Source organism: Macrotis lagotis, chromosome 3 (genome assembly GCF_037893015.1).
Source record: "Macrotis lagotis isolate mMagLag1 chromosome 3, bilby.v1.9.chrom.fasta, whole genome shotgun sequence".
In the NCBI taxonomy this organism is placed as follows: domain Eukaryota; kingdom Metazoa; phylum Chordata; class Mammalia; order Peramelemorphia; family Peramelidae; genus Macrotis; species Macrotis lagotis.
Window position 1 is genome coordinate 175,288,614 of NC_133660.1, and position 27,880 is coordinate 175,316,493.

Sequence of the window (27,880 nt, forward strand, 5' to 3'; positions counted from 1 at the left end):
TTAGTTCCTCTCATATCATTTTCCTCCCCAGAATCTTATTCTCTCCTCAATGAAATGGGACTGACATCGTCCATCTTCTCACTCAAAGCTAGAAGCCATAAGTACCTAAAACAACTACAGAGCCAAAGAGAAGGAAGATATTAAAAGGCATTGCAGAAAGCTGAGAAAAAATGCTCTCCTCTCTCCTGCACTCACCACCTCTGTCCTCATTCCTCACACAATGATCTTGACACTGAGGATTAAGTCCCATACAAATGAGCTTTAGGACTCAGGTTACCTGAGTTACCAATTATATTTCAAGTGCAATATAAGGATTAAAAAGATAGGAATTATTGAGGTTCTTTGCAACTTCTCAAATACAATCTAGCCAATCTCCTCTTCTTCCTTCTAGAACCAGCTCAATGCCTGTCTGCAGTATCTGTCCAAGATATTGAGTTCATCCAGTTACATGTCAGAGTCCAGGCAGCTGTGGTCACCTTTCTTTCCAGTATGAATAGTTAAACTAATTTCTTTTCCATTACTGGAAAATAGGTAGGGCCAGTATTATTTATATTACATAGGTGAAGAATTTAAATCTAAGAAATAAGTGATTTGGTCAAGGTCACACCAAAGATAGTAGTAGAAAGAATACTATTACTTGTGTCTAAATTCTGACTTTGTTATTGATTTGCATGACTCTGGGCACATCATTTTAATTCAATTTATCATTTCTTAAGACTTTTGCTGTTCAGTCATTCAGTCATGTTCAACTTTTGGGACCCTTAGAACCACAGCACTTCAGGGCCTTCTATCCTCCATACTATCCAAGAGATTTTCTTGTCAAAGATACTTTAGTGGTTTGTTACTTCCTTTTCCAGGAGATCACTTTTTGTTGAAACTCTCCACTATGACCTCTCCATCTGGGGTAACCTTGTATGGAATAGCTCAAAGTTTCATTGAGCTACCCAAGCCCCTCCACTACAACAAAACAGTGGCCCAGAGGGCCTATTAAGGGATTATTATGTGCTTATTCTCTCTGGTTCAATTACTCCATCTCTAAATAAAGTGTTTGGAATAGATATACAATAAGGTTGCTACCAGTTAGCTCTAAATCAGGCTTGCATTGGTAGAGTTATAATTCAAACACAGTTATTCTGATTCCACAATCAAAGTTCTTTCTACTCTTTGGCCAAGGTTCCTGGAGAAAGTGGTACCTAAATTGGGACTTAAAGGAAGGGAAGGATTTCAACAAAGATGAAAAGACTATATAAAAAATAGACAATGGGATCTAGAAAAAGCATTCATGGGAAAGTTATACAGCTTCCAAGTTTGACCTTCTTTCCTCTCCCTCATTTTTCTTATTTGACTTCATGCTCCGATGAACAGGTTATTATCACAGACTTTCATTTTTTTCTAACTTAATCCTACAGATATACTGATTAATCTACTATTAGGCCATAGACTTCAGTTCCATTCCTGCAAGATAATAAATAGCTCTGGGATATCTGGGATGTTCCTTTCCTGAGTCTAATTTTTCTTCCCCCCCCCCCCCACAACTTTAATCCAGTGTGCTGAATTGCAATGATGTTTGGTTCTTCATCCTTGAAAAGGTAATGCCATTGTTCTTTTAGGCATAAAGATACAACTATTCAAGATCTTTAGCTGAAATTCAAGAACAGGGGAACAGAATAGGTTTGGTCTTTTTCCTTTGACATCATTTACTTGCAGGACTGGCCTTGAAAAAGCAGAAACTCCTTTTTTCCCAAACCTTGAATTAAAAACACTTTTTTAAATGTCAGAATGAATAGGAAAAGCATTATTATTTTCATATCTTGAATTAGGAAACTGGGAGCCAAAGAGGTTAAATAACTTACCTAGTCAAGAGTACAATATTAGTAGCAGAGGCAGGATAAACTACTCTGTACTCTTTCCATGAGAACATTGTTCTCACGATATTGGATGGGATCTTCAATCTTTTTTCATTTAAAAGATTTTATTTAGTTTGAGTTTTATAATTTTCCCCCCAATCTTGCTTCCTTCCCCCCATCCCCCACAGAAGGCAATTTGCCAATTTTTTACAATGGGATCTTCAATCTTGATATTCATTTCTCTTTCTTTTTTTTTTCCTTTCATTTGCTTTCTGGCAACAGATAGGATTCGTTATAGATTGAATCCCTTCTGATTTTAATGAGCCATGGACTTGCATTCAATTGAAGGAAGCTCATTACTAAAAGCAGGTAGAGCAGTATGGGAATGAGGCAGCTGATCCGTGCAAGTGGTCACTGTTGTAGGAAAATACTATCCAAGGACCATATGATCAATGAAAAATAGGGGGGGTCTAGTTGAACATCCACTTGGTTAGAATGACAGAAAGGAAAGAAGCATAGAGAGTGAGGATAGGGAACAAATAAGAGTAAGCAACATTTGGAGGAACTTGTTTTATGTGGAGAGTATCTAAGGTGGTTAACTTGGTTCTTAAAGGAAAAAAAAAAGTTGGGGTGGCTAGGTGATGCAGTGGATAGAGCACCCGCCCTGGAGTCAGGAGTACCTGAGTTCAAATCCAGCCTCAGACACCCAATAATTACCTAGCTGTGTGGCCTTGGGCAAGCCACTCAACCCCATTGCCTTGAAAAATCTAATAAAAAAAAAAAGTTGTAGAAGCTAAGCCTGAGTCCCATTTATTTTCTATTCACTTAATGCTCCCTGGGCAGCTTGTCCACCCCCTCTTTACATTTTGAAAGAACAATTTAATACTTACTGGGCTGTCCACCATCCACCTCCTCACTTCATGTGAATTCTGCCTACTGGTTTCCATTCTACAAAAGTCAAAGAAAATAAAGAATATTAGCATTTATTACTCAGTGATCACAAGCTTGCTATTAGTCAACATTGTGGAAAAGGTCTTTTTTCTTTTAATAGTTCAATATTTCAACCTGGTGGAGTCACCTTGGATTTACTGATATTTGCTAGAAAATGGTTAAAAGCTTAAGCTCAATTTCTCCCTTGTTTTCCCAATGCTTCTAGGATGCAAGACCTTGGGAACCTCATACAATTGAATTTTAATTAAATACATCCTTCTTGTGTATGAATGCTTCTCTAGAGGGCAGAAAATTAAACACAGAGGTATAAAGGAGTGGATTACATTTTCAAGATTCAGAAAAGAGAGAGGGTCAAAAAAATGAAAATCCCAGTGGGAGTCAGTCATCAAGTGAAATTGGAATTTTAAATCAGAATCACCTGACTATTTGTAATCACTATTCTGCCTATGTGGTCAAGAGTATGAGTATCTAGAAAAGAGAAACTAGCTAGTTAACTTATCATGGATAGTACCCCTGGAGTCATAGAATAATTGCAATTAATTCAACAAAATTTTACTAAACAAACAAAAACTGCCATACCTGCCAGAGTACACATTGGGCCCAAGCAGAAGCTTAATGGTTCTGACTTGAACAGTTCATTCCCCTACCACCCCTACTTCCATCCATCATTCACGAGTAATTAAACAAGTCAATCAAGGATGATGATTGTCCCTTCTTCTTGAAGACATCCATGACATCAGGGAGCTAATGCTATCACATGCAAGTAAATTGGATTTGAGTGAGGGGGTGCTGTGTTAAGTCACCAGACTCACCTTCTCCCCCAGAGCCATCTGAGTGCAGTGGCTAGATATGTATCAAGACAACTGGAGATGGCCCTAGATAAGAGGGAATTAGGTTTAAATGACCTGCCCAAGGTCACACAACTTGTAAATGTCTGAAGTCAAATTTGAACTCTTCCTGGCCATTGCTCTACCACTTGCTACATCTAGTTGCCCTTATTCAATCAAAGATAAGAAAACACCAGGTGCCTGTGAATATACCAATCAGAGGTGAGCTTGATAGAATCTTTTGGGTTAGTACTTTTTTTTTTTTTTTATTGCTTGTTGCTATAGATTAAGCCATTTTTTCATCCCAGACTCTCTCTCTTTCTCTCTCTCTCTCTCTCTCTCTCTCTCTCTCTCTCTCTCTCTCTCTCTCTCTCTCTCTCTCTCTCTCTCCTCTTCTCCCTCCCCCACCCCATATTTTAGGTCTAAACAGATTGCCTTACTTCTTAAACCTAAAAATCTTCTTTTCCTTCAGTTGCCAGTTGTAGGTAATTATCTGATAAAAAGTGATTTATTCAAGAGTTCTTAATCTTTTTTTTTATTTTGTTTTGTGGATTCCCTCATTTTAAATGCCTAATATAAAATACACAGGATTACAAAGAATGTCACTTATAGTAAAATACAGTTTTCAAAATTTTTAAAAGACAAGTTCTCATATACTGTGTTAAGTGCCTTTGATTAGAGTGTGAATAACTGAGAATCCCTTTCCCTTTGAATTTTAAAAGATGAAATAGTTAACAATATTAGCTAGTATTCATATATAAGGTTTGTAAATGCTTTATAAGTATTATATCATTTTATCCTCATGAAAATCTTGGGAGACAGGTGCTGTTATTGCCACTGTAATGCAAATGAAGAAACCAAGGCAGACAAAGCCTATAGTCAAACAGTAACTGTCTTAGGTAAGATTTGAATTTAGGTTTCCTTAACTCTATTTCCAAGACAATGCCTTTTCTACTCTGTCATTAGTAACCCAAATGAACTTTTAATAAGTGGGATGTGATGGGTAGAAACATTAAAGAAATATTTTTAAGCAAGTTGCCTTTGGGGACCTACTTCTCTCAAGCTTGCCCCCCTCATAAAAAGAGGTCTTTACATTCTCCCATTTAAGGAAGTCCCTCCTGGGCCACAGCACCAAATGTCAGATTGCAGCTTTCCCCCTGAAACTTCAGGGCAAAAGGTAGTTAACAGTTGTAACCATTGTTTAAAAACCCTGTTTGGTTCTTTTTAATTGTAAAATGAAGAGGCAATCCAAAGGCTTGGGAAGCATTTATGCTTTTATTTATTATTCCTTCCATACCTATTAGAAAGTACAATAATCACTAAGTCCCCACAAAGTGCATTGTTCGTTTAGAACAAACCTCCTGGACCCTGCACAAATTAATTAAGATTAGTTTCTCCCATAGCTTAGATAGAACCTCAGTCCAACCCAAGCACTATAACATAACACAAAGAAGTTTTTCTTCTTATGCTTTTCGCTCAGAATTAAACACTGCTGATTCTTTTTTTAAAAACTTTATTAAGGCAGTGGGCATTAAGTGACTTGCCCAAGATCACACAGCTAGGTAAATACTTCTGATTTTTAAGGGGATCAATAATAATAATCATAATAATAGTAATAATAATAATAATTTTTAAAGTTCACATGAGGATGACAATATTTTCTGTCTCTTGCTAGAGTCAACAGACAACACTTTAAAAATCTGATCTTGACTGAATTCATATCAAGGGTCTAGGCCTGAATCCATATCTGTGTCTAAACCTTTGGTCTAGAAAGTAAAAAAACAAAGGACTGGAGGTGGGAGGTCAAAAAGGGGAAGGGAGGAAGAAGAAAGGAGATGGGAAGAGCAGGGAAAGAGATAAAAGACAGAGACTCAGAGAGGAAGAATTCAGGAAAAGAGATAGAGAGAAAGAGAGGAGAAAGTAGACAGAGAGAGGAAGGAAGAGAAAACAAAAGAAGAGAAGAAAGGGAAAGAGATGAGAAGAGATGAAGGAAGAGAGGAAAGAGGAAAGGAAGAGGGGAAGAAGATAAGGAAAGAAGAGAGAACGAAGAAAAGCAGGAAAGAAGAAGGGAAAGAAAGGAAAATAGATGGGAAGAAATGGAGTGAGGTTTTTGTCTTTGTGTGTATATTTCTTACAGGAACTTCTGTGGATGCACAGGAACATTATTTGCTATCTAAGTCCCCTCTCACCACTGAGCAAAGGTGGAGAGTGAAAAACTTATTAGGAAGGGGTTAGAAAAGAGAAATACAGAAACAGAGTCAAAAATATAGTCCCATCTTTCCCATCCTTCATTTTCCCCCCAATATGTAACACTTAGATCTTTGCCAAGGATTTAGGGTCCACCTAAAGCTCATAAAAGCAGGTAGGTGCTGCAATGGATAGATCACTTGAATTGGAATCAGGAAGACCTGTATTTAAATTTAACTGCAAGATCCTCCTCTAATCATTTAACTTCTGTCTCAGTTTCCTTATTTGCAAAATAAGGACAATAGCATTTATCTCCCAAGGTTGTTGTGAGGATAAAATGAGATATTTCTAAAGTTCTTACATAAATTTTAAATATGTTAGCTAGTAATAGCTATAGTAATGTATATAAAGACATAGTACACTTTCAATTCTTTGAAATCTGAATTTAAAGAAAACTATAAGGACAACCCTAAGGAAAACTCCCCATACAAAACTGAAAAAGAGGATTATATATGATACTACAAATCTCTATAACATACACCTTAGTTTTTTAAAGTATATTATAAATTTGTCATATTACTTTAAAAGTTTTATACTGCTTGGGAGCAGCTAGGTGGTGTAGTGGATAGAGCATGGGATCCTGGAGTCAGGAGGACCTAAGTTCAAATCTGGCCTCAGATAATTAATAATTACCTAGCTATGTGACCTTGGGCACGTCACTTAACCCCAATGCCTTGCAAAAAAAAATTGTCCTGCTTGTCTGTTTCTTTCCGAACTTCCTACTTTTCTCTTTAGTGCATTAAAAAAAAAAATGCTTCAATAAGTCTCCTTTTAAATCTTTTTTTTTTTTGGTGGGAACACTAACAGTCATTTCTTTTTTCCTCTCAAATCTTCCTCAATCAAAAACAGAAAAATACAATCCTATTACAAATAGATTTAAACAAATAAAATAGATTCACACATTTGCCATATCAAAAAATATTAAGTAGGGGGCAGCTAGGTAGTGCAATGGATTGAGTATCTGCCCTGGAGTCAGGAGGACCTGAGTTCAAATCTAGCCTCAGACACTTAATAATTACCTAGCTACATGACCTTGGGGAAGTCACTTAACTCCATTGCCTTGCAAAAAACAAAAACAAAAACAAAAAAAAAATGACCTAAAATAGTGTTCTTTCCCAAGTTTACTACTAGTGTCCAAAGTTTTCCAGGATTTGGTTGAGTCTATTCACCATATCTTTCTTTGTTTCATTGACTCTGGTACTTTCCTTTCTTAGTCTTCATCCAATCAGAGCTTTTATCATTTTGGTCTAATGCTATCTTGTCTGACCAGGTGGTACTTAGTGAAATGGAGTTTAACAATGGACTTATATAATTCCTTCTTGTTTTGAAGATAGGAAAACAAAATACAGAAAAATGCATATCTGTGGCGAAGACTTCTTATATCTTATATACTATTTAAACAAATTTTTCCTTGTATAGCTTCTATTTTATATCTACACATATACATATAAACACACATATTCAATTTTTATAAATATGCATATACAAACACACATATGCATCTATCTATCTATCTATCTATCTATCTATCTATCTATCTATCTATCTATCTATCTACATATAGACTCACATATATAGCCAATTTCCTGCTTTAATTATCTGAACCATATAGATTTGGTGGTACAGTGGATAAAGCACTTGTAAAGGACTTGTAGTCAGGAAGACTTGGGTTCAAATAGACTCAGATATTTACTTCTGTTTGACTGTAGGCAAGTCACTTTATTTCTGTTTGTCTCAGTTTCATCATCTGTAAAACAGGAATAATAATAGCACTTACCTGCCAGGGTGGTTGGGAGGATAAAATGCAATGTTATGCAAACCTGAAGTGCTATATAAATTCTATATGTCATTTTTTTAATTAACAAAAAACTATTTTCTCTTCCACTGGAAAAAAAATTAAAACTCTTGTTTGTTATTTTATTTTATTTTTTCCAACTACATGAAAAGGCAGTTTTCAACATTCATCTTTTTGTAAGCTTTTGAGTTCCACATTTTTTTACCACCCTCCTTTCCTTCTCCCCTTCCCATAGCAGTGAGTAATCTGATATGTTATAAATGAACAATTGAAAAAAAAACACACTTTTAACACAAATGGTCAAGCAAAACAAACTTCCAACATCATCCATAGCCAAAAAATAAATGTCATAATTTAAGTTTATTAAGTCTGTGTCAGGAGGTAGAAAGCATGTCTCATAATTCTCCTATATCTTTTCAAGTTTGTTTTTCTAGACTCCCATGTAAGCCTTTACCTTGTCAAATGTAGCCAATCAGAATAGAATAAACATTTCCTCTGAGTTTAACTTTTCTGAAGAGAAGAAACTTAGTTGAGTTTGTATTTGGAAATATTTCTGTATATCTCTTGAATTGCAGCTAAAAAACTTGTTGACTAGCAATTGTCTCAGAGTTCTTCTTTTAGGCACTATACAGCTGACTAACTGGAAAGAGAACCATAGACAAAGTCCTACGTCCCCAAAATTCAAACACAGTCTCAGACACCAGCCTTAATGGCAAAAGGACCATTCCACCAAGCTTGCCACTGAGTCAATTCTCCACAGAGGATCACAGGCGTCAGCCGGGAGCACGATAAGCAGCACACTCTAGCAGGGGCTAGGTCAGGTTATCAGCTTGCATCAGAGGTAGCTGAAGTGAGGACAAGGTTCAAGGCAGAGATAAACAAGTCAGGTATTGAAGAACAGAACTTTTGTTTAGAGTTTGGAGAAAGCTTTAAGCAGATCATTCCTCAGGAGACAGTTGTTCTGTAATCTCTAAGATCAGAAAGAAATTTTATTTTCAAAGTTCTAGACATACTTAGTGGTCTTCATTCTCTATCTGGAACCTTCTAGAGATCAAGGTGACCTTAGTCATTTGGAGCCTGGTTTACTTCTCATGGAACCAGGAATCATCTTATTCCCTCAAAAGCAAAGACTTCTGACTCCTGGCTTGATCAGACATCCCTTGAGATTGGTCAAAACTTGGAGGAAAATGTATGACAGAGGACAAAAAAGTCCAGGACTAAGAATGAAAGGACTTGAGTTCTAACCTTAGTATTTCCACTTATTAGCCCTGGCCAGATCTCTAGGGCTCCCACTTCCTCAGCTAGGCTGCTATTTAGCATAGTGGGTGGCACACTGGACATGAAGTCAGGAAGATTTGAGTTCAAAGGCATTCTGTTTTTCTCAGTTTCCTCATCTGTAAAGTAATAACAGCACCTTTCAAGGTTATAGTGATGACCAAATGAGATAATAATTGTAAAGCACTTAGCATAGAGTCTGACACAATTAGGGACTAATAAATCTCTGCATCTTTCTGTTTCTGTCTCTCTATGTCCCTGTCCCTGTCTCTGTCTCTCTCCTCCTTCTCTCCTTCTCTCTCTATCTCTCTATCTCTCTGTTCTCTCTCCATCTCTCTCTCTCTGTATCTCTGACCAGGAGTTGGTCACCGGTCTATCTCTGAAGTCAGGTCCAAAACTAGTGCTATCATTCTTCCTCACAACTAAAGAACCATTTGTTCCTTGAGGTCCTCTCTGTCTCTGTGCCTTTCTATCTATCTCTCTGTCTCTGTCTCTTTTCTCTCTCTCAGTCCTAAGTTCCAATAGGCACATGGATTGGTGTCTCTTTTCCTACCCACACTCCTGTCTTTCAGGTGTTCCAGGTCCGCCAAAACCTCCCAACTTCAAAAGCAAATAGAGAAATAAAGCAGGGTCACCAACTAAAGAAGCCTTTTCCTCTTAGCTCCTGCAGGAGTGGGCCTCATTTGAGGCTCTCACAGCTGAAAAGACACCAGGATGATGTGACTTTTTCCTTTTCAGTAAAAAGTGACTTTAGGGGTGGCTAGGCAGCACAGTGGATAAAGCACCAGCCCTGGGATCAGTAGTACCTGAGTTCAAATCCAGCCTCAGACACTTAATAATTACCTAGCTGTGTGGCCTTGGTCAAGCCACTTAACCCCACTCACTGCCTTGCAAAAAAAAAAGTGACTTTAATTAATTTTTAAGCCTCTACAACAGAAAAAAAGTGGGATGGAAGGGAAGATCTGGTCAGTTTTTGTTTCTTTGTTTTATAGTTCAAAGGATTGATGTTGTATAGAATAATAGATTTTTATAGCTGGTCCACTTCCTCATTTCAAGAATTCCTCACATCTGTACAGAGGCTATATAGTGACTAGACATGACCTTAAAACCAAGAAAACTTTTATTCACACCTATCTCTGACCCATACTGGCTGTAATGACCCCTGGGCAAATCATTCAGATTCTCAGTCTTGTAGAGATTCAGAGCATCAAACACTTCAGAACTTAACCAAGCAAGGTTGAACAAGATTAAAATATAATTGGGAAATATTTAATAAGTAAATAAAAATACAATATAGTAAAGGTAAGAGACAATATAGTATTTTTGTGTTTTTGCTTATGACTGACTCTTCATGATCCTATTTGGAGTTTTCTTGGCAAAGATGCTGAAGTGGTTTCTTTCTCTAGGTCATTTTGCAGATGGGAAAATCGAGTAACAAGGCTAAGTGACTTGCCTAGGGTTTACAAAGCAAGTAAGTATCTGAGGCCAGATTTGTACTCAGGAAGATGAGTCTTTCTGATTCCAATCCTAGCACATTATCCACTGTGTCATCTAACTAACTGCCCCACAAGGGATCATTGTCATTTATTCAGTTATTAGATGTTAAAGAATGACTCCCTATTCCTTTATTCCCTCTCCCTTTTCAAAAAGTTTTTATGTCTTAATTAAATACTTTTATCCTTTGTGTTTAGTATTAGTGATTTGAATAGATTTAAATAGGAGCTTGACCTACCTGTGATTTGTATATATAATTACTCACTACAGCCACAACAAACCTGGGAAAAAGTAGAAAGTGAAGCCTCTTTACATTAGCTAGACATGAGGAATCCAGAAGCTGAAAAAGAGGATATTTCTGTCTTATTGAAAATATTGTCACTTGTCACTCATTTCCTTTCTTTGTGTTTAGCAGGCAGTGTTCTCCAACAGAAGGCATTCAAAATATAATTTGATTGACTTCTGGCCAGAACCAAGAAGAATGGAATGAATCTTTTGGATTGGAGGCTGCCCAGTTGACATACAGGAAGCATCAATACTTAACAAGAGGTTATCCACCTGGCCCTGAAGAACATAGCAGTTTACTGCTGTTTCTTTCATTTTCAGATAGTTTTGATACATATGGTTGTAGATATGGAACTAGAAGAGATCTCTTAAGTCATCTGATTCAACCACCTCATTTCAAAAATAAAGTTTAATATCTTATCCAAGAGTCCAGGGATGGAAAGTGTCAGAAATGGAAATGGAACCTGAACTCAGATCTACTGACTTGAGGTTCAGTTACTTTCACCTTTGAGTGACATGCAATTTTACTTTATTTTTAGTTTTTAAACAGATTTATTTCATGCTTATACCTTTTATTTGATATAACAAGTGCTTCTTTTTACTTAATTAATTTATTTTTAATTTTACAATTTTTCCCCTAATCTTGCTTCTCTCCCCCCCCCACCACCACCACAGAAGGCAGTCTGTTAGTCTTTACATTAACAGGTACTTCTTTTTTTTTTCTTTTTTTAGGTTTTTGCAAGGCAAATGGGGTTAAGTGGCTTGCCCAAGGCCACACAGCTAGGTAATTATTATTAAATGTCTGAGACCGGATTTGAACTCAGGTACTCCTGACTCCAAGGCCGGTGCTTTATCCACTACACCACCTAGCCTCCCCTAACAGGTACTTCTTGATAAGACTCAAAGCATAGTCCCAGTCCCCACCAGGGATAGTCAGCAAATGTTAAGCCAACAAGTGAATTAATAATTATAATAACTGACTTTTATATAATGCATTATAACTAGCAAAGTGCCTACATCCACGATTGCATTTGATTCCTGCAACCATTCTTTGATGTAAGTACTTCTGTTTCCATTCCCTTAAGTTGAGGCAACTTAAGGTAAGAGAAATCAAGTGATTTATCTAAGCTAGCACATGTGCTTTAAGCCATCATGTGCTTGCAGCTATCATGATACTGGGAGTAGAGAAAGAGGGAGAGGGAGCAAGGGAAAGGGAGAGGAAAAGAGAGGAAGGAAAGGAAGGAGAGAGGGAGAGAAGAGAGAAAAACAGTGACTGAAAGAATCAGAAAGGGGAAAGACTGAAAGAGAAAAAAGATAGAGTTATTGAGAGAAAAGAGGTAGAGAGAGAGAGAGAGAGAGAGAGAGAGAGAGAACAATCTCATTTTTAATTGATAGTGTTTCCCTCCACCAGCCACTATCATATTTTTAAAAATTAGTTAAATCATTCTAAAATACAGAAGACAAAGGAAGGAGATACTTTCACGCTGTTGTCAAGTTCTGGTGTAGGACTTCTACAAAGTCTTACTTATGACGAAGTTGTTATTTTTGTTAAGGAGGAAGGGAGGGAAGGAGGGAGGGAGAGACAGAAGAAGGAATGAAGATAAGAAGAGAGGAAGGAAGAGAGGGAAAGAAAGAAGAGGGAAGTGAGTGAATGAGGGAGGAGAGGGAAGAGGAAGGAAGGGTGGGAGGAGAGGAGGAAGGAAACAAACATTTATTGAATGTTTGACTCCATGCTTATCCTGAGATCACAGAGCCTGCAATCTGATAGAGGAAGACAACACATCCAAAGGAGTTAAGTGGAAAGGGGAAAGGAGCTAGGATAGGGAGAGGGCACATTGTTTTTTTAGGGGGTTTTTTGCAAGGCAAATGGGCTTAAGTGGCTTGCCCAAGGCCACACAGCTAGGTAATTATTATTAAATGTCTGAGACCGGATTTGAACCCAGGTACTCCTGACTCCAGGGCCGGCACTTTATCCACTACGCCACCTAGCCACCTAGCCACCTAGCCACCCCTAAGAGGGCACGTTTTGAAACCTAGAAAGTCAACAAGAAGCTGGGAGAGGACTGAGACCCCAAAAGCTGTCCCAGGAATGCTGTGTGGTAGCTGAGCCTGGGAGCAGGGGCCATGGAAAAGGCCCCCAGGAGATGAGGGAAATGCCAGACCTACTAGAACAGTGATGGAGCATGTTTCTAAAATCCAAAGAATTAGGAGTAGCTCCAGGAGAGGAATTTTAAGTCAAAATACCCTTCAGTCAAAATTCTTTCCTCCATTTCTTCTGTGACTTCAAGAAGAGCCAGTTGCTCCTCTCATTCTCTCACCTGCTCCAAAATCCTTCTTTTTTTTATTTTACATCTTGATATTAACATATGCTCAATGGCTACAGAACAAAATTTTTTCTAATATTTAACAGTGAGGGGACATCATAGTACCCAGAGGGTTCGTGTTTATGACTTCTGTTTAAATCCACACTTGGATATTCTCTAGTTGTGTGATCCTGGGCAAGTCACTTAGCCTTTGCTTTGATTTCCTCATCTGTAAAATGGGAATAATAAACAATTAGCATCCACCTCCCAGGTTGTTGTGAGGATCTAATGAGATAAAAAGTATAAGCAGCAGTAAGTCTTGACACATAGTAAGTCCTATATAAATATGAGTTATCTTCATTACCTGAATTCAAATTCCACTTCAGACCCTCAGACCTTCAGACCCCGGGCAAGTGATTCAACTTTTGTCTAACCCAAGTAAAATGGGGACAGCAAGAGAACCTACTTCCTAGGGATGATCAAATGAGATCATTTTGTAAAACTTTTTGTGAACCTCAAAACTTGGGTTTCCTCAAAGTCTTAGTGTAGCCTTAATAGCTTAAAACTGCACTAAAACTTTAGACTGATTAAATGCTAACTAATAATTATTACCAAAGCTGTCCCTAATTTGGCCCCATCTACTTTCAAATCCTATACTCTCTTATTAACTCTTTCAAATTTTATTTCCTTTATGTTAATTCTTTACTCTGGTCAAGACTGTCTATTCCTGGAACAAATCATAACTTTTCCTGCTCACAGCATTTCCCCATAACCTTCTTCCTACAAAGCAGAGATACCTCCAACCTTTTTCCTTCCTTTTTTTTTGTTTTGTTTTTATAAAGCAATTGGGTTAAGTGACTTGCCCAAGGTCACACAGCTAGTAAGTATCAAGTGTCTGAGGTCCAATTTGAATTCAGGTCCTTCCAATTCCATGGTTGGTGCTCTATTCACTATGCCACCTAGATGCCCTCAACCTTTTTATAAAGCACAGTTTAAATCCCTTTCTTCTGGGAGGCATTCCTTGATAATTCTTGTCACCATCATTTTCTCCTTTGAATTACTGTCTATAATAGATTGTTGTCTCTAATAGATTTGCCATTATTGTCTCTAATAGATTTGGCACTTGCCAAATCCTGCTATTCTTTTTTTTACCAATATGTTGTTCCCCCACTCCTCCCAGATTGTAAGCCCTTTAACTATAGTTATAACTATAGTCAGTAACTATAACTTCTATCTCTGTGTATCCTCCAGAGGCTAGTACAGTGTCCCTAAGATGGTAGGGACTCAGTAAGTACCTGTTGGTGTTGATGACAGTAATGATGATTATTTTGGTAGTTGTTGAGAGAGAACTCTGTACTCTGTATATATATATATATATATATATAATCAGATTTTCACCTGATATTTTTGTTCACCAACCATTACAACAAGACCTTTACAACCACTGTTGCACCTGCCAGAGAAGGAGTATAAAAATCATATTATTAGGGTATATTTTCAACCTCCTTCCCTCATGAGTTTTTCTGTTTTTACTCCTCCCTTCTCCTTTCCTTCTGTCCTACCTCCATTAAGGTTCCACAAAATAGCAAGTTCTGCCTCAAAATGAAACTGCCCAAAGTCTCACTGGACTTCCCTGGGTATTGTTTCAATCCTGCTCCCCCCCTCCCCACAAATATATAACCCCCAACTGAAACTCAGAAGTTTCACCTTCAGTTCCACTCAGATGGTACCACTACTCATCCAGGTGTGTCTTCAAAGGCAGCAGGGTTTTGAAGACAAATAAATATCTGGCATTTACTTAGAACTTTAAAGTTTGGAAACATTATCTTATTTGATCCTAACAGTAACCCGGGTGGGGGGGGAAGATACAAGTTTTGTTATCCTCATTTTATTGATGAAGGAAAGTAAAATTCAGACTTTTCCTTGGTCACAAAGTTAATAAGTGTCAAAGGAAGAATTTGAAAACAAGGTCTCTCCTGACTCCAAGTCCAGTATTCTCTCCCTTACATCCTATTCTGTTTTCAGAGCTTAACAAAAAACAACATCATATGAATAATTCTATTTCATATAGCCACAAGAAGCAGATATCCTTGAAAAACTCTATCCACAGAGTAGTTCATGATATGATATAATTCATTTGATCAGTCCTAACTTATTAAAATATTTTCTCACTGATAGAAGGGCTATGTTTTATTTTTGTTTCATGTACCATTGTGTATACAATATGAGTACATTATAAAAATTTCATTTTTTCCCATTTAGAAGCATTTATTTTAACTCCCTCTGACCTTCTCCCTAAAAGAAAAAACAAAATCCTTAGGCATCGTCAAGTAAAATAAATTCCCTCATTAAATCTAAAAAGTATTGTGCAACTTGAGTACATTACTTCTCTGTCAAGGGCTGGGTAGCACTCGCCATTGGTCCTTAAGCTTGCTCAGTTCATTGGTTGGAGTTCCTAAATTTATCAAAGTTATTTGTCTTTATAAAGCTGTTATTAACTCCAATCATTCTGGACCACTTCATACAAATTTTCCCAGGTTTCTCTAAAACATTCCTTTTGTCATTTCTTTTGACATAATAGAACTCCTTTAGATTCATATAATTTGTTTGGTCATTACTTAGCTAATAATGGGCACTCCCTTAATTTTCAGGGTTTTTTTTTACCACTACAATAAGTGCTACTATAAATGTCAGTAGAATTTTAGTTTCCTTCAGGTCACAGATTGTACCTCTTCTTTACCTCTAATACATTGCTTACCCAGAATCATTCAACAAACATATGTAGGTACTTATTAAATGCTTATTTAATCTAATGGAATTAGATTGCTAATTCTTATAATAGAAATGCCAATACATATAATAGGAGACAACAGTTAATAAATTCATTAATTAACTTTCAAATTATACAGCTGTTCTAAAGTGATCCCAAATGCCTAGACTTGTTGAGATCATTCCATGTGAATATATGAACTGCTATATAATGCAAAAATTGTGAAATGCAAGCATAATGTTAAAAAGCATTTATTAATGATACCTGAGGTTTTTTAATCAAGACAAAATAAAAAAATGAGCTTTATTTTTTTTGAATGCAATCATATAATCTTTCTTCCTCAAGAAATTGTATTCCATTTTTAACTGCACCTAATTATATGGTAGAATCATATTTTAAAGATTTGGCTGTGAATCCCTTTATCTTTTGGAGAGAATAGTTTGCTATCAGAAAACAAGCAGATGGAAAATCAGTACAATGTAGCTGACCAATATTTCAGTTCCAGTTGATTAATTATGACAAGAAGATGTTGCTTTCATACAATGATTCAAGACAACTCTGAAGTATTTATGATGAAAAAATGCTATCCATCCCCCAAGGAAAAACTGATGGAGTCTGAATACAGATTGAAGCATACTTTTTTTTTGTTACTTTTTCAATATTGGTCTATGTTTTCTTTCACATCAGGGCTAATATAGAAATAAGTTTTGCATGACTACACACAAAAAGCCTATATCAAATTGTTTTCCCTTTCTATGATGGGAGTGGGGAAGGAGGGAGGAAGAGAATTTGGAGATCAATTTTAAAAAAGGAATATTGAAAATTGTTTTTACATGTACTTGGGGAAAACAAAACATTAGATTAAGGAAATAAAGAATATGTTGTTTTCCAGTTTGGGAAATACAAACATTTACTTATATGATTGAGTTTTTTCAGGGGAGAGTAGGAGAGAGTTTGTAAGAAAATGATTAAAAGATAGGGTTTTGATTCACCACTTCACAGTCAACTAAGAGAGATGATATTGTTGGAAAGCAGAGGACACATACAGAGAGAATTTATTACCTATATAATATCTTTCTGTCTCAGAGCTGTATTAGATAACTTTCATTCAATCTGAGATCAGGAAACAGTCAATTTGGGTCAAATTTGCAATGACTTTGGATACATTCAACTCAAATCAAGAATCAGTGTTGTCTACTAGGTGCTATGAGAATAAGTCCTGGTCCCTGACCTCAAAAAGGCTTATAATCTAGTAAGGGTTTAAAAAAAGCAATCCATAAGAATGTTAATATACTTATGGCAGAATGAAGTTGTATGTCATTCTGGAAAGCAATTCGGAATTATGCCCCCAAAGCTATTAAACTGTGCATACTCTTTGAAATAGTAATATCACTACTAGGTCTATATACTAAATAGAGCAAAGAAAGATGAAAAAGTCCCATATGTACACAAATATTCATAGAAACTCTTGGTGACAAAGAATTGGAAACTGAGATAGTGACCATCATTTGGGAAATGACTGAACAAGTTATGATCCATGAAAGTGATTGATAGACTCCTATTGTGCTAGAATAAATGATAAAGGGGATAGTTTCAGAGAAATCTGGGAAGATTTTCATGTACTTATTAAGAATGACATGAGTTGGGGGCGGCTAGGTGGTGCAGTGGATAGAGCACCGGCCCTAGAGTCAGGAGTACCTGAGTTCAAATCCAGCCTCAGACACTTAATAATCACCTAGCTGTGTGGGCCTTGGGCAAGCTACTTAACCCCACTGCCTTGCAAAAACCTAAAAAAAATTTTTTTAAATTAAAAAAAGAATGACATGAGTCACAAGAACAATTTATACAATAACAATGTTGTAAAGACAATAAGCTTTGAAAGACTTAGAAACTCTGAGCTACATAATGACCAACCACTAATTCCAGAGAACTAATGATGAAATAGAATAACCATTCCTAATAGAGTTCTAACAGATTCAGAGTACAGACTGATACTTATTTTTACTTAGTAAATGAAGAATTTGTTTTGCTTGACTATATATGTTTTTAATAGGGATTTCTTTCTTATTTTCTCAATGGGAGGAAGTAGGAGAGAAAGAAGATGGATTTTCTTGTTTTTAAAAAAATTTTTAAATTAAAAATAATCTAGTCATGGTTAAAGCAAGGAACTCATTTAATAAGAATCATTTTTCCAGCCTTACTAGGAATTCTCCCTACTTTTTCAATACTGCTTTTTAAGGTAGTTCACATTTTCCTTTCTTGTCACTTTACTAACTGATGTCCAAACATCAGCAGTCAGTAAATGTAGTCAGCATCTCCCCTTATGGCAATTAACTAGAGGCTCTATGAACAAACTGTACCTAAAAACAAAAAAGACCTATATAATCATCACATAATAAAATAATTTAAGAGTTGGAAGAAGCACGAGATTAGATATCAATCATCAAACCAATTATTAATGCCCAAGGATATATCAGTCTCCAAAATACCTTTTTTGAGGCAGGGACCAGACTAGTGCTCTCAATGGTATAGTTAATTCCTGTTGAGGAAATTCCCTTCCTCAAGGCAGATCAGCACCTGCACTTCAACTTGGTAGTAATTGAGAGTTGCCTCAGGCAACAAAGTTGGGGGGGGAAGGGGGATCATGCAATTATTCTGAGTTAGAGGAATGACTCAATTCAAGTTTTCTCAATCAGATTTTCTTTCCTTCTCACTTTATTTTTCCTCCCTTTCTCCTTTCCCTCTATGCTCCCTCACCCCCCTTCTTTCTCCCTCTCCCTCTCTCTATTTTTGCATCCATTTCTGAACTTGGATAGATTTCCAGAAATAGTGGGGCACAGAAGAGGATGTTGTACCACATGTGGTTCATGGGGTCTCAAAGAGTTGGATATGATTGAATGATTCAACATCAACAGTTTTTCTATCTTTGTCTCTGATGTCTCTCTCTCTCACTTTTACTCTACTTAGAACTCTCTTCCCCTTTCACTCCGCCACACACCTTTCTCTCTTTATAAACTTACATAGAATATGTAAATTATAAGTATAGTTTCTGGTTATTCAATTAGAACAACTGAGATTTAAATATTTTTCTATAGTTTCCCAGGCTTCTTTTTTCATCCAAAAATGGTTAGCACCTCTTCTCATATAACAGTCACCTTCTTCCTTGGCAGTTCACTTTTAATTAACCAATTAAAATCAAAGTTTTTTTCTATAATCCCCTTCAGGCCCTGGACATAACAGGACATAATTATCTTTGCCCACAGGAAATTTCTATATGCATTTCTCTTTTGTTCTGGGTATGTAAAAATTTACTCTCTACTCTTTACTACCTCATGCTATCCCATAACTTTTTAATCTATGTCAAAAAAAGGTAGCATTCTGGGCAATGATGGTCCACATACCCAATTAAGTATTTATCACATTTTCAATGATTTCTTCTTGCCATGAGATAATCTTCTCATGCTGTTTAAAAAAAAAGACATGACAACCTCCTATTATGCTGCTGATAAGCAAACTTCTTTCCCATTCAAACTGAAAAAAAAGCAGAACCACAAAAAACCATATAACAAATATGACTGTATAAGAGGAAATATGAATGAGAATGAATGGACAAAGAACTCTAAAGAGACTGTAGGGTCCCTGTTGGTGAAAACCATAATAATGACAAAAGTCCCTATTAATGAAAGCTGTAAATAATGTAAAACAAGATTAATGTAAGCCAAAAGGAAGCACACAGTCCAGGACATGATTGAAACATGTCCCTTTATATATATACAATACATTCTCTTGAATGCCCGGACTCTAGTCCAAATAACACTGATATAGTACCCAAGTATCTGGACCTGAACCCAGTACTGAGCAGAGTAAAACCTAGAGTATTAGCCAATCCACATGAACATACTCTATAACTCCTCCTCCCTTTATCTGTTTTCTACAATTGCCAATGCTTTTTTGTGGGTATTTTGTAGGACTCCAAATATATCACCTAATAGCTGTCCCATACTGCCCTGAATATAAGTAACTGCTTGTGATTATTGATTATTATATACTTATATAATCAATCTGGAACTCCTGGCCTCTTTTTTCAGTATCAATGTTAGATTTCTGTTTTGGGGGAGCCTTGAATATCCCACTGAAACAGGGCACAGAGACAATGCTGTAACCTTTTGAGACTTTTCTGTATTGTGGAAGATATTTTCCATTCTCTACATTTCCTAAGCAACATTGGACTCAGAAGTCATGCCCTTTGGGGCAGGAAAGACATAGTATATAGAATGCTACCCGTGTGCAATGAGTACTGTCCTGGTCACTCCTTGGAGACCACTCCAGTAGCATTTGCATTGGAAACTGCATGGAGTCTGGTGCTAAACCATTCCTCAAGTGTCCTGTTTACAGGAAAGGTATTTGAACAGACTTCCTCTGAGCTCCTTCCTTTTTCTTCTTTGCTTCTCTCTCTCCAGAGGCAAGTTGTTTCTCTCTCTCTCTGTATCTCTGTGTCTCTGACTCTATCTCTGTCTCTTCCTCTCTCTCTCACAGTCACTGTCTCTTGGCTTTGTCTCTTTAACAATATGACTCGAACTCCTTGTGACTGGATCTAGGTTGACCTAAACTTCTCTCTTTCTCTGCTCTCTTAAACTTTTATTTTTTTCCCTCTTAACTTCACTACTTCTTCTCCTGCTTGTAACTACCAATATGATCCCAGTTTCATGCTGGATTCAGGTGAGTGTAAGCACAGTCATATCTGTGGCTTTCCTTTTTCTTTCCTCTTTCCTTTAAATTCTTTAGCCTCAATTCTTGTTAATCAACCAGTCCTTTAAGTAGCTCACATCTTGCTGCCTCCCCAGAGCTTCATCTGTGAACTTTACATGGTAACTTGTGAACTTTCTGTAATAAAATGTGAATTTTACAGTAACTTGTAAATTAAAATTTAGCCTTTCTTAATTCTTGGGTCAGGTGGTCTATCTGTGACTTTTTTAAACTATTTATTTTAAACTATATAAGGCAATGGGGTTAAGTGACTTACCCAAGGTCACACAACTTGGTAATTATTAAGTGCCTGAGGACAGATTTGAACTCAGATCCTCCTGACTCCAGGGCTGGTACTCTATCCACTGCACCATCTAACTGTCCCTATCTGTGAGTTTTTAAGCTTAGAATGAACTCAAAATTTGATTCTTCTTTCTCTGAGGTCCCATTTCCCTATCATGACCACTATAGAGGAATATTAGGCAAGAGAGGGACAGAGGGAGGGACTAAAAAGTTATGATACTTCATGTTACTTAATAAATCTTAAGATGGAGGATGAAATCAAGTAGGAACTAATTTATGTGGATCTAAAATAAAATAAATTCATAAAAGTACCATTGGGTAAGATGGGACTTCAAGCAAAGTCTACCTAGTTTCTAGGTATTGCTAAACTCTGTAAGCAACATAGGAAATAGATGTGGTGATAATTCAGAAGGCAACTCATTAAGTCCCATATATAAATATTTCAGAACATAAATACTAAAACATGAGATAAAGATAAAAGATGGAACAATAACTATTGGTGCAGAAAGTGAAACAAACTTCTGAAGGAGATGATAGGTAAAACTGTATCCATGAAAAAAAAGGACAAGTCTGAGAGAATGGAGAACACAAGTTGACGTTAATCTGTAGAAGACCAAGAGGTAAACTCAATTTCTGTTAAAACTGCATAGAAAAAAACAACAACACCCCCAAAACCCACAACATGAAAAGGCTAAATTCACTTGAGAAGAAAAAGGAACCCTGGGACAATGTTAGCCAATAAGGATGCGATTGATAGAGCACTGGCTTTGGAGTCAGGAGGATGGAAATTTGAATCCAGTCTTAGACATTTGACATGTACTAGCTGTATGACCTTGAGCTCCTTCCTTTTTCTTCTTTACTTCCACCCACCCACCCACCCAGAAGCAAGTTATCTTTCTTTCTCTGTGTCTCTGTGTCTCTGACTGCCTCACAATCAGAGCCATTTCCAGGTAGTCTACTTCATAGCTGGTCCTTGGACCCAGATGGCTCAAGAGGAGAAAGTGAAACAGGTGACTTAGCACAGCACCCCTCACTTGAATCCAATTCATGTGCTTTTCATGACATGTCCCTGATGTCAAGCTCTTCTTTGACATATAAGGACAAATATCATTATCATTAAACTTGCATTAAATGGTAAGTTCTGGGGATTCAAAAAAAAAGCAAAAAAAAAAATAAGCTTGAGGAGCTCACAATATAAGGGGGAAGAAAACAAGCCAAAAAACCAAACAAGCTATACATAAGGAAAAAAGGAAATAAGAGAGGAGACATACAATTATTAAACTCCTATTATGGGTCAGGCCAAGTGATTGTGCTAAGTGTTTAGAATACAAAAAGATCCAAAGCTGACAATCTTCAGAAGTTGACAATCTAATGAAGGAGACATTAATGAACAAATGTGTGCAAACTATGGGGAAAGTAGGACATAATTGAAAGAGGAAGACACTAAGATAAAGAGGGTTGGTAAAGGCTTCCATTGGAAGGTGAGAATCTATCAGGGACTTGAAGGAAGCCAGGAAGGAGAACAGCCCAGGTATGGGGAACAACTAGTGAAAAAGGACAGGGTTGGGACATGGATTGTTTTATTCAAGAAACAGCAAGAAAGCTAGTGTCACTGGGCTGTTGAGTCTAGAGAGGGGAATAAAGCATACACAACACTGAAGAGGGAGGAAGGGGGTGAGCTGTAAAATGCTTCAAGAGAAAAACCGTGAACTGGGCACTGAACCCATTAAAGATTTCTTACTGGTTCTTTCCACTTGGGCTCATAAGAACTCATACAAATGTGACTATAAAAATTGAGACAATGGACAGCATTGTTGTCCTTCACAGTCAAGTACAAGTAACCGTTGTGTTCCAGACATTCTAAGAGAGGTATCTAAAGAAAATGCCCACATAGCCTCTTGTAGGCTTTGACCTTGGAGGACTGAATGACAAAATGTACCCGTAGCTGGGATATAATGAAATGACTTAAAGTTCTCAAAGATAATGCCAATAGCAACAAAATAAAGATATTCTCATTCTAACTTGTTCAGAGCCTTTATGTGTCAATGTAGCATCATCTCTAATCAGAACCAGTTTCAGTCTGTTCAGAAAACAGAATACAAAAAACAACTGACTTAGTTTCTGTACTCTTTGATCATACATGAAGCTTGATTATGGATACATGTGTGAAAAAAGTCAAGTGATGACAGTGAGTCATTGATCAGTCAACAAGAATGTGTTAAATGCTTATTATGTCATCCTCAAGGTACTCCTAGCACTTCAACCAGTGAAGTGGACTATAAGATATTTGACTTTAGAGATCCCACAAGGCTGAGGAAATAGAAGGAGTAGGCAAGATGGAGGTCAACAAGAAAACATGGAAATAAATGTATGTTAGCCTAAATATAACAAATTTTTAAGAGTACAATTGGGTAAGATGGGACTTTAAGCAGAGCTCATCTAGTTTCAACAAGTTCCTAGACATCATAAGCAAAAGGAAAATTAGGCTGGGTGATGGACCAGAAGGATACTAACTCAGAGGCTCTCAAACCAAATGGAGTATATACTAAAAATATGGGGAAAAGATATAAGATGGAACAATTTTTCTAAGGATCCAGAAATTAAAGCACCTGATTATAGAAAACTCCTGAAGGACATTATTAGAGAAGCATCTATCTCCTTGAAAAAGTACAGGACTGAGAAAATGAAGACCATAAGAGATTGTCATACATTTGGAGAAGATGAAGAGGCAGATTTAACTTCTACTATTGTTACATAGAAAAGAGCCATTTGTTCTCATTGTTGTTTGTTATTGTTGTTCAGTCATTCAGTTGTGGTCAACCCTTTGTGCCCCCATGGACCATAGCATGCCTATTCTTTCCACCCTCCAATATCTCTCAAAGTCTGACCAAGCTAATATTTGCTGTTTCTATGTCATCATCTATCCATTTCAAACTCCGCCATCATCTTCTCCTTTCACCTTCAATCTTTCTCAACACTAGTGTCTTTGCCACCAAGTCATATTTTCTGATTTAAACTTCAGCTTTAGCTTTTGACCTTCTAATGAATAATCTGAATTAATTTCTTTTAAGTGTTGCCAATCTTCTTGCTTTCCAAGGGACTCTCAAAAGTCTTCTCCAGCACCACAATTCAAAAGCATTGATTCTGCAGCACTCAGCTTTCCTTTCAATCCATCTCTCACAATCATACATTGCTGCTGGAAAAACCACAGCCTTGTTTATAAAGACCTTTGTCAGCATGGTGGTATCTTTGCTCTTTAATATGTTGTACAGATTTTCCAGGTCTCTTTTATTTTTAGGTTTTTGCAAGGCAAATGGGGTTAAGTGGCTTGTCCAAGGCCACACAGCTAGGTAATTATTAAGTGTCTGAGGTCGGATTTGAACTCAGGTACTCCTGACTCCAGGGCTGGTGCTCTATCCACTGCGCCACCTAGCCGCCCCCAGGTCTTTTAATTTGATGGTCATAGTTGCCATCTCTAATGATCTTTGAACCTGAGAATATAAAATCTGACATTAGTTCCATTTCTTCTCCCTCTATTTGCCAGGATGTGATAGGGTCGGTTGCAATGATCTTAAGTATTTTGTGTTGTTTTTTTATGTTAAGGTTCAAGTCAACCTTTATAGTCTTTTCTTTTACCCTTCTCCAGAAATTTTTTAAATCTTCTCCACTTTCTGTCATCAGAAAGGTATCATCTGTAATTACTGATATTTTCTCCCAAGTACCTTAATTCTGGCTTTTGATTCATTCATACTGCCATTTCATATGATGTATTCTGCATGTAAGTTAAATAGATAAGGTGACAACACACAGTTTTCTTGTGTTCTTATCCCAATCTTATATCAACTAGTGGTTCCATGTTCAATTCAGACTGTTACTACTTGGCCCATATACAGGTTCCCTGGGAACAAATAAGATGATTGGGCAATTCTATCTCTTTGAGGACTTAGCATGTAGTCAAAGGCTTTAGTGTAGTCAATGAAGCAAAAGAAGATGTTTTTCTAAAATTTCCTTACTTTCTCTGAAATCCAATAAAATGTTAACAATTTGGTTTCTATTTCCTCTGCTTCTTTGAAAAACCAGCCCGTTCTTCTGGTAATTCTCAGTTCACATATTGTTGAAGTTTAGCTTGCAGACTCTTCAACATAACCTTGCTGGCATGTGAAATGAGTGCAATTGTTCAGAATTTTAAACATTCCTTGACAATGCCCTTTAGGATTGGGAGGTAAACTGAGCCTTTCCAATCCAGTGGCCACTGCTGAGTTTTTCAAATTTGCTGGCATATTGAGTGCAGCACTTTAACAGCTTCATCTTTTAGCATTTTAAATAGCTCAACTGGAATTCTGTGTCCTCCTCTAGCAATGTTTCCTAAGACCCACCTGACTTCATTCTCCAGGATGGTGGGTTCTAAATCAGTAACCACATGGTTATTGGTGTTGTTAAGGTCTATCTTTCTTCTATGTTTTCTTACCACCTCTTCTTAATCTTTTTCTTTTAAATCCCTATCATCTTTGTCTTTTATCATGCCTATTTTTGCTTGAATAGGTCTCTTGTCTTTACCATGTACAGGCTAATTTTACTTATTCACTAGATTCAACTTATTAATATAATTATCCTGAAAAAAGATCCAGGAAAATCCCTTTGTCTGTCCTGGTTAATCTCAGAGACATGACCTCAGAGAATGTCTCAAGATCTTCTGGTGAATGGTATCATCATCACACAGTTTAATAGTTCCCTTTATCTTACCCAAGGTGGTGCTATCAAAGAAAATGGGAAGACACATGTGTCAGTAGGCTACAAGATATTGGACAAGAATACCAAACTCACCAATACATAATAACAAGAGTTCAAGACGCCCTAAATGGTCTAATAAACAATCCATGTTTTTTTGTGTTGTATCTGTATAATGGTTATAACCAGATTCCTATGACAAAGAATGCTAAAAGACTACGTTCATTTGTCTATCTGGTTTTTATACCAGTTCTTTTTTTTTTTGATTAAATGACTTTTTTCTTTATGTATATATATATATATTTTTTTTTATTTGTTTTTCCAATAATGTTTTACCAGTTCTAACATATTTCCCCAAGCATTTTACAGGAACATGCTGTCTTCCAAAGACTTGTGGAGAAATTAGAGACATGAATGATCTACAAGTCTTAGTATAACTTTATGATATCATTTGTTCTCCTTCAGAGATGTCTCTGGAGGAAAATTATGTATACACATACATATATAATGAATATACTTGAGAAATATGGGCCGAAACTTTCAATTGACAAGTACCAGTTTTATAGAGCCTTTATCAAGAATGGGACTTACATTGACTAAGGAGGGTAAGACAGCTACTCCTGAATTGGTATGACCAAAGAACCTTTGATATCGGAAGACTTTTTCTTGGATTTGGTGGTTAGTATCAAAAATTAGGCTGCTATTGCTAAATCACTGAATGACTTCACTCTAGTATCTATGTTTGAAGAAGTGCAGAAGCAGAAAAACAGAAACACAAAGTTGTTTTGAAACCAGCCAAGTCCTTTAGGGACTATTGGACAGACAGATGTGAACAAGCTCTCAAAGACTTGGTTAACTGCCTTACATGTGCATCATCATCATCATCATCATCAACAACAGCAACAAGAAGCATTTAATAAAAGTTTACATTGTGCCAGACATTATACTAAGAACCTGCAAAAACAGATCCTACTCTCAGGGAACTGACACCAAGCAGCCTTCTTGCCTTACATACAGTTGTCATCTTGGAGGAATTGAGAATATCTCTGTATCAAGAGGCTGAAGCTATTATGAAGCCAGTTGTAATTGCCAGTAGGGATTTAGTAATAATGAGACTTGATACCTCATCTACAAACTGGAGTTTCTAGCTTCAAAGTGGACCATCACTGAGAAATTTAGACTATGTACATATATATATATATATATATATATGAAAGATCTGAGTTTGAAATACAACAATTCACTGAAATATTCTGACCAGCACCAAGTTAGATGCTGTTTACAAGAGGAAACTAGCTATGAATACAGTATTCACTACTGACCAGGAAAGACATGTGGATGTAGATATGCTGTCCAGAAAATCTCAGGTCACCAGGGCAATGATAATATTAAAGAAAGAATTAGAACTCTATGTAATCACCAGAGATCTGAACTGAAAGCAGATTGTAGTACGGCAGAGTTTGGAACTTGCCTCAGATACATACTAGTAGAATATGTGAAGCTCCATTTTTCCTGGATGATTGCTAAAGAGAACAGTTAACTGTTGAAGTGGTGTATGAATTGATTCAAGCCAAGAAGTGAGACCTTAATGGCAAGGGCTTAAGTGAAGATTTCCTGAAGACATTTTAGTTGAGACAATGTTATACAAGGGAGTTTCTAGACTGGACTGTTATTGATCCCACATAAGGAACTAGGTAGAAACTGGTGTTGTCAATGCTATACCACTCTCTAGGCAAAGAAATTCTACGAGAATTTGGACATATGAAGTTAGAAGGTACCCTACAAATAGAAGAAACAAATTTTAGTGGCCCAAATGAGTGTAGATGTCACCAAGAAATTTGAGATGTGACCATTGTGTTTGAAGAGAAGTAGTACAGGGGCAGCTAGGTGGCGCAGTGGATAGAGCACCTGCCTTGGAGTCAGGAGTACCTGAGTTCAAATCTGGCCTCAGACATTTAATAATTACCTAGCTGTGTGGCCTTGGGCAAGCCACTTAACCCCATTTGCCTTGCAAAGCAAAAAAAACCAAAAAAAAAAAACTAAAAAAAAAGTAGTACCAATTATAGTAGTACCAGCATATTTGGAAAAAAAATTAAGAACTAACAAGCCTTTGGAACTTGTTTCCAGAGTTGACTTCCTATCTCTCCAAGGAGATTACAAGAACATGCCATATGCTGATGGTGATGGACTGCTTCCTAGATATACAAAAGAATATCTAAGCAGAAAGCAGAAAACAGAAAGCCTTCATATTTGCTGAAATATTGTGGGAAAAATATTTCTTAGTGTATATAGACTTACTACCAAGATAT

The 27,880-nt window shown here is 36.8% G+C and overlaps 1 long non-coding RNA gene across 3 annotated transcripts in view; it reads right to left on the bottom strand.

Annotated features, from left to right (window-relative positions):
* Window positions 1-27,880, bottom strand: part of LOC141517989 (uncharacterized) — a 96,144-nt gene that overhangs the window by 19,317 nt on the left and 48,947 nt on the right. For all 3 annotated transcript variants that reach the window (XR_012477047.1, XR_012477048.1, XR_012477046.1), the window contains exon 2: window positions 2,738-2,795. This is a non-coding gene — a long non-coding RNA (uncharacterized LOC141517989). The remainder of the gene's footprint in view (window positions 1-2,737; window positions 2,796-27,880) is intronic.